We start from the raw sequence: 8,658 nt of genomic DNA, 5'->3' as shown, positions 1-8,658 counted from the left end.
TTAGGAATTCTTCTCTAGCCTTATTATCAAGTGACATGAAAAGCTACCAGCTTTTGAGTGGGGCTCAGACCAGAAAAGTTCTCTATAGCAGATTCAGGCAAGAGTATGAGCAGACCTGGCATTTGAGCCACATGACACGGTAGTATTTATTGTTTCAGAGGCATCTATGATAAGAAATGATGTCATGTGCAGGTTATAGAAAGTCCTAGTAAAAGAATTACAACATAAATACCTAGAGATCTAAAGCAAAGCATGTCATTTTCAGAAAAGAATTATATACCATTCAAAAAGAGATCCTGGTTTGCTACTGGGTCCTAAGATATAGTACCTGATCAGGGGATATCAAGTGACTATATGGCAAGAACTATCTTGAGCTGGATATTGTCAAGGCATAAGTTAGGCCAGGCCAGAAGCAATCCACTGTAAAATAGAAGCAGTACATCTAAGATCAAGCATGAGCAAGGCCCAAAGAAAAAGTAAGCTGCCCAAACAGGTGGTCAAAACTCCTGTGTCACTCATCATTATCACACTGTCACCTCTCTTCAGACTAATATCTATAACCATATTGGGGAGGGAGGAGGGTGTCTCACGAGATCAAATGACAGAAAGAAAATTACTGAGCTCTTTAAGGATGGGTTGGCTTGGTATATGTTGGATTTTAAGCTGAAAATGAACAGTAGCTATAGTCCATCTCTGCTTGGGGGAGGGCCAGAAATAGGCAGATCTTTGGACGGTGTACTTTGTCATTCCCTTTGCAACTGAGGTTAGAATATATAAAACAATGGACATTTGAGGATAGCTTGTCTGGAAAGAGAAAGATTTGGAGATTAAGGACAAAGAGGTCTGGGGAAGGAGCATGTGAATGAGCTTGTAGGAGTGAACATTAAGTATTTTTGTATCACATAGTCAAGCTCTCCAGAGAGTACCTGCACTAGAATGAATGTTAAATAACCAATGTGAAAAAATTATTTAGCTAGTTGACATCAACCTGCCTTTGTCATTGGCCACCCCAGAGCTGGCACAGTGGGCACATGGAATGTATAGCCATGGAGGTAGCAATGGAGCTTTGAATGGGCTTTACAGCATGGGCTCTTTTTTACCAAAGATTACCTATCTATAGCTGCTGCCAAATATCCAGTTTCCAACAACAAAAAACAACGTTGATCCACCAATATATCACCACCCTTTCAGGAAATCTACTAGACACCTGCGATTAAGTTGATTACTTTGAACCCTTTTGTATCTGTAGAGCTCAGCACTGCTATTCCAGGTTTAGAGAGTATTTGATCCTCTTAAATGAAATTCTATATACAATGACAGCACTAAAGAACACATTTTAGTGCAAATTAGGTGAGGTTGTGAACCCATGACTATGGCATCTGTTGGTTCTAGCACAGACTGCACCTCCCAGAAGGTGAGAGCCTGACAGAGTGATAGAAAAGACTTTGAAGGGATAACTCAGGTGCCAGCTTGGGGATTATGTCTTGCAAAGATTGGATTTTGTTCTCTAAGATGTAGTACACACATTAAATCAACAATCTTTCTACGCAGGGGTCCTCAACCCCCAGGCTGTGACCAGTACAGATCTGTTGCCTCAAGAACTGGGCTGCACAGCAGGAGGTGAGCTGTGGGCAAGCGAGTGAAGCTTCATCTAAATTTGTAGCTGCTTCCCAGTGCTAGCATCACTGCCTCAGCTCCACCTCAGATCATCAGGCTTTAGATTCTCATGGGAGCACTGGCCCCTGGCGCCAAAGAGGTTGGGGACTGCTGCTTATATGGTTCTCTGTTCCCAGTAGATAGAATATTTGTGCCTGTTTCTGGGAGCCAAAGGGAGTAAATAGGAGTAGTCCTTACTTACCATCACTTCTGTGATTCACTTGGTGAGTGTGTACTTCTGTCATCTGCAGGTCTAGGCTTTGCAGGTCTAGATGTGCTGGTTCCACCAGGAAACATGACAAATCTCCCATAAAACACTTAGCTGCGGCTGGGTTTCCATCTCTTTGAGCACCTTGTGCAAAGAGACTAACAGGAAGGAAGGAACTGAGTCACCATTGTCATAGGTGGAATTAATCCTGTCCCTCAGGAGGAGGTAGGGTCCCTGTTAGGTAAACAAGGCAAGGAAGAAAATGTTTAGCATTCAAGTGATCCCAATTCTTTTGCCCAATTGTGATAGAAAATGGATAGATACAGCAGCCATGACCTCATAAAGGATATGGTGGCAGGAGAAAAGACACCTCAAAAATAGGATCAGGGTTAACCCATCAGGTAAGCCATCTAGACCAGCAGAGGTACTAGGAAGAGGAAATCTAGAATGGATAGTAAAGGAGAAAAAAGATGAGTATCACTTGTGGCCTCAAAACTAGCCACAAAGTGGAGACTATAGTTTATCCTACTAATCTTTTTCTTGCAAATCTCCTTGGGGAAAGAGACCAACCAGGAATCTGAAGAAACTTTTCCTAGTTGAAGTAAATGTATGCAAAGCAAGTGGATCTAAGCACTCACAAATGCAGCGTGCCACTCAGATGCCCCCTGGGGATCAAGACCATCACCCCAGCTGCCTGGATCGTTCATTGCTTGCTAACAGCTCAGAGCTGAGTTCTGCTTCCAAAATTGCCCTCAGATGAAAAGCACCACTATGTCCTCCTCTATCAGTCAGCTTTCATCTAATGACTTGACCATGTTGGAGCTACAATGACTGGGCTCCTGCCTTAATTTGAGATAATTTGTCACAACTCTGAAGGTATATTTAGATCCAGAACTCCCTGTGGGATTGGCTGAAGCCTCTGTTGTGCCTGCATTTCAGTAGAATTTCCTCTCTCCAATCCTGCTGTCCTCACTCCTTTACAAGTGTTTTTTGTGGTGTGACTTCCCCATCAATCTCCTTCACGCAGATAGCAATCTCAGAATCTGTTTTCTGGGGGATACACTGTGAGACAGTAACCTTTCATGGTATTGTAGGTCCAGAATGAGCTACCCCAGGATGTGCCTGAGTAAAATGCAGGTTACTTTGAGCTAAAGGCAAGTTTGGCTTCAGACTCAAGAGAAACTTCTGCCCTCATACCTTAACCACCTCGAATAATTTGAATTAAAGGCCTTGCTTATAAGAGATTATCAAAGACAACTTCTTTTGACCTATGTATAGGGCAGGCAAACTACTAATTACTGAATGTCTGCTCTTCTTATCATCCAGCAATGACATTTTAAAGCTCCAAAGTCATCTTACCTTATCCCTAGCTCAGAATGTCTTACATACCTCAATGCCCCTTTCTATCTCTGAATCTCTTATGTATGCGAAATCTCTGACTTTCTTAGGTATGTGGGTTTTAAGTGTGCATGGGATTAAATTTGAGTTTCTCTTGTCAGTCTGACTCCTGTTGATCTGATTATTTGACCAGCAAAAGAACCAGAGGAGGGAAAGGGGAATTTTTCCTCTTCCCCACAGTGTTTTCTCAATTGCTTGATTTTTCATTATAAAGTAAATAGTATTTTTAAAGAAGTGGATTTCAAATACAAAAATTATAGAGATGTAACTGGCTAAATTAATTCCCAAACAATGCAAATACTCTTATAGCAAAGCATAGATTCTACTGTTACTTTTAATTTTGGTTTCTCTTCTGATGCTGCAAGGAAGCTCTGATTCCAACCAACCAAATTCCTTCCTTTCCATGTAGAGTTTCTTCTGAGATTTAGTTTTGTTTTCTTTCTCCCTCCTAATTTAGATTTTTACCCCCAAATGCTAGCTATATAAAAAGATTTTAGCACAATGGAAGCAAAGAGAAAAAACAAAACTTTTGTTTATTTCTAAATACCCTATAGGAAGTTGTAAAAAGATTCATGCATAACAATAGAATGTAAATTTAGGTAATGATTTGGATTCTTTCCAATTGCAGCCTCAGACTTGAAAACAACAGATTTTCTTAGAAATTCATTGTAGCTCAAACATAAAATTCGTGTTGCATCATGGCTAATTGACATTGTACAAGCATATGTAATGAGTTTTTCAATAAAGAAATAAATACCTTTTGTGTAGAGGGAGGAAAAAGATCAATATGGGAGAATATTTTAGTAAATTAGTCAAGATAGGAATTTGGATGTTTTAAGTCTTTTCATTTATATTTGCATTTATATCACTGATCTGTAAAATTTCCGAATGAAAAAGTGGCAGCACTCTGTGACAGAGGCATCCTAGACTAATTATGGGGGTGGGGGGAACAAATAAAACCCCGAGGTCCCCATGTTTAATTAGTTTAAAAGCATTAGCCTTGCAAATTTACATAGGTTTGTTTCTTCCTTTGTTTTTTAACCCAGAAATACGGGAAGATAATAACTAACAATGTAGATATAGGATGAGTTCAAAACCACTGCTTTCTCAGCCCCCGTGATTCACTCAGCTTACTGTTTTTAAACTATTTCTTGAAAATTTGCCAGTTTCTAGAAAAGATTTTAAACGGCTTAAAAAAACTAAAGCAAGAAAGATAGGGTAGATAACAGAGTAAATTAATATAAATAGAGAACAAAATGAGAGTGAAGAAGCTAAACTGGATCTAGGAATTAAATGAGCATGCATACAATAATTTCCTTATGCTGAGCAGTACTTAATAGTATTTAATAGAGGACTACAAATTTGGCCTAAACTTTCTAGCAGTCAGCAAAAGGAAGTCTGAGGATAAGGACTTGATTGACCACCTCTACAATGTAAGGAAAAGTCAGTGGATTAAAATAAGTACAATGTTCTTTGTTGCTGAGACCTGAGAGATATTTCTCCCGGGTCCTTTCAAAGATAGCACTATGTTGTAATTTTTTAAAAAGTTAAATTACATTTTATATGAAAATTGTTAAAGAAATAAAGTTTTCTAGGGGAAACTTGCTTTTTTAGCAATTTGTTTTTTATGTTCCTCAGTTTAAGCCAATGACATAATACTGAAAAAGCAAGGTTAGCAAATAAAATTTAAAATTTACCTCAGATAGTATTAAAGAAAAAAATATTTTAACACTTGTTAAAATGATAAGAAAGACTTTGTTCAAGACTATTGCAACGGAGTATTACAATAGGGAGAAAGATCAAGCTCAAGTCCAAATACAAGGACATGTGAGGCCTTAGAGGCATGGTACAGGGTGATGGGGGTCTGTGGATTAAAAATTGCTAAGACGAGACATCAAGGGTAGGAAGATCCTTGCTAAACTGGCTTTACAGAATTCTTGCTAAAGGCAAGTCAAGGACTTACACAACAGAGGTAGTGGACGAGGAACTTGATCAGATATCCAGGATAGAGGGGTTCTTGAAAAACTGACTTAGAATTCTCTCTACGACTGGGCAGTGTAGGTCCTGCAAAGACAGGTTGGACAAAGAAGTTCACATTTGAATCTTAGTTAAAAAGAGAGCTCAGAGAAGATTAGAATTTGGTCAAGGAGAGAGTTTTAGTTAATATTCACCATGAACTAATGTCGAAGACTACTAATATCTGTTCAAAAAAGTTCAATGAATTCTTATACTTTTGATTAGTATATTAGTATCTTAAAAAATAGTCTGCAATGAAGCAAATATCCCTAATATCTTACGCTGAGAATTAGAAGAACAAAGGTAGTTATTTTCCACTCATATTTCTAAATAAAGGATCTTCCATTAGAAGAATAGTTCTCGAACTTTCTGTCTCAGGACACCTTTACATTTTTAAGTATTACTGAGGCCACCAAAGAATTTTTGATTCTGTGAGTTATATCTTCTGTATAAGGAACCAAGAAATTTAAAAAATTATGTAGTTATATATTTATTAACATAATAAATTTTAACATGTTAACATACATAACAGTTTTATAAAATAACTACATTTCTCAAACCAAAAAATTAGCGGGATGAGATGCATCATTTTACCTTTTTTTTGGGCAAACCTTTAATGTCTTAACTTAATAGAAGACAGCTGGGTCTTTAGATTTTTCTCCTCATTCACTCAGGTGCATTTATTGTTTTAGTTGAAGTACCTGAAGAGGATGCAGCCTCACACAGATATGCGGTTGGAAGGGAGGACCTTGCAGACCTTTAAAAGGAGGCCCCAGGATTCTTCTGATCACACTTTGAGAATTACTCTTTAAAGAAACCCCCCTAGTCACTGTATCGCCACTTATTCCCTCCAGGGAGGAGCCATGGATTTCCTGATAGATAACTTAAAAAAAGAAGAGGAATCCTTTCCATGTCATTTATTTTATAGGGCAGGTTTTGGTGCAACCTCTAAGTCTGCTGAATTCTAGGGTACCACTGTCCATTTTGTGCAGAGCTAAAAACACATATTTCTGATAAGCATTTATCAGGGAAAAAAAAAGGTTAAAATATTTATCTCCATCTGTCTGACTGCTGTGCTGATCTCTCAACCAGTTTCGAACACAAGAATAGAAGCCATGAGTATTATTTACTGACTCCCTTAAATGCCAGCAAATGGAAGAACATATGCTAGGCTGTCCAAAGCCATATTGCCTTGAAAATACAATGTTAGCTATAACAAGGGAGTAAATTGGAAAAGTCTCACACTTGAGCTGTTAAGTAACATTTTAATTTTAAGTAATATGTGTAATTATGTATATCTATAATCTAGAAAGTGTTACCGTTGTTGGTGATCTAAGCCCGTTGTTGTCCCGATGGTACTGGGGTAAAGAATTACAGATCAGGGAAGCTGAGAAAAAGTAAGATTTATTGAAGTACATTTCAAAAGAGAAATGGGCTACACCAAAGAGGGCCATAGCCTCGTAGAGGTGGGGAGGTCTGTCATATATCTGGGCCTTGGTGGGACATTACAAAGGTGGTACTAGCTGATCGATGTGTGAGGTTATGTTGATAGATAGTTGGCTGTTATTTAGCCTATTGTCAACTGTGCATTCTTTACCCAGAAGTCAGTCTGTTATAATTAGATTTATGAATTTTGGGGCATATGCATGACATTATAATAATAGTATAATGAAGCTTCGGTGAAAAGAAGGCCAGAGTAGTCCTTACTGGGCAAATGTTTGTGGTTGGTCTAAACCGGTTGCTATGCTATGGTCATTTATTTCCTCATACTCCAGGATGTAGGATTGTTATTTGAAAAATGAGTTTTCTCTGGGAGGTCCTAGGGGCAGCCTTTTGGGTTGGACAGTCAGTGTTGTCATTTCTATGCTTACAGAGCTGGGCCTTCACTCTTGTGGCTCAGGCTACCTAACTACCCAACAAAAGTACATAAAATTTTAAAGAAACTAAAGAGAAGACCCAAACAAACAACTTTGAATAGTTTGGATTTATAAACTAATGAAATAGTTAGTAAAAAAGAATACCTGTTCCTTAAATATATAACTTTTTCTTCACAGATTATATGCCTAGGTAGAATAGGAGCTCAGAATGAGAATCATAAAGTAGCAAACTCACTGATCTGGGTTTGACTTGTAATATTCTTGTTAAACACCAAACATCATTCTAGTGGAATACTTAATCAGATAAACAAAATGAAGATGAAGCATTCAAGATACTGTTAAAAGGACCTCAGCAAAAATGTTTCATATTTTCAGGCTTCATGGAAAATGAGGTGCTAATAAAAAATGCATATGCACAATTATTGTGTTTTTGCGCAACAAAGAAACAATCAAGCACCTCTGTCATAAGATTACATTTTATTGACATGACTCAAAATTAATAATAAAGTGACACTGAATTATAGTCTCCCACTCAAACTTATTCTAAGTGCTAATTAAATTACATTAAAAGTCAGCCCTCTTTCTCACTCGAGAATATGTTCTAACTTGATGCTTCTCGACTCATGTAAGTATGATTTCTTACGCACAAAGTGTTGAAGCAAAATTAGACTACAGGATTCTTTAGAAAAAAATTGTGTCAGAAAAGTAAATATGGAGCTTTTAAAATTCAAATTAGTGTTTTGAATATTTAAATTTTTCTGCTTGAATGAATAAATGAATGTTCCTTTAATATATGTTTTCATGTTAGCTACATCATCTCTATTTACAGCTCTTTCCTAAGGACTTAATGCACTTCCTAAATTGTGATGAATAGTCCTAATCCCATTATCTCCACTATTAACCATAATTATCTGACCAGATGTCCTTGCTTTTAGATTAAGTCCATTGTTAAAGTGAGGTGAGTATGCCACCCAATTCAGGTATAAAACTTGAAGGGATGTTAATAAACTCAGTAATCAATATAAATGATATTTTAATGCACTATTTAAAATGCATAATAAACAAAACAGTGAAATTTTAAATAAAAATAGACTGCTTTATGATTTCACGTTATTGTGCAACACAAACGATAGTATTCCTGCCATCTGGCAGTTCCCAGGTTCCTGTGCAGTGTAAGTTCACAAGGATTCACAATGGTGTGCAAACAGACTGAGTAGTCAGGAGCTTTATACGTAGTCATCATATTTTATTGTAAAACTTGTATTAACTTTTAACACTTGGTTCAAAATATGGAAGGTTATGTTGACAAGTGTATTAGGGATGTACATTTTTGCTTTTGTCTCAGACCAGCATGGCTCTGTTGGTCACTGATGAACTTCACAACTGAATGCATTCTTTTCTTACATCATCTATATCCCTTGAGAGAGAAATTTCTCTCTCTCTCTCTCTCTCTCTCTCTCTCTCTCTTACTCTATTTCTCTCTCTATATCTCTATCATTTCTA

At 37.4% G+C, this 8,658-nt stretch overlaps 1 pseudogene; it reads left to right on the top strand.

Annotated features, from left to right (window-relative positions):
* The first annotated feature begins 1,366 nt into the window (after positions 1-1,366).
* LOC107196709 overlaps positions 1,367-8,658 on the top strand; it is a 17,769-nt pseudogene continuing 10,477 nt past the window's right edge.

This window comes from Pteropus alecto, unplaced genomic scaffold (assembly GCF_000325575.1).
Source record: "Pteropus alecto unplaced genomic scaffold, ASM32557v1 scaffold79, whole genome shotgun sequence".
Taxonomy (NCBI): Eukaryota; Metazoa; Chordata; class Mammalia; order Chiroptera; family Pteropodidae; genus Pteropus; species Pteropus alecto.
This window is presented reverse-complemented; position numbering and strand designations above follow the sequence as displayed.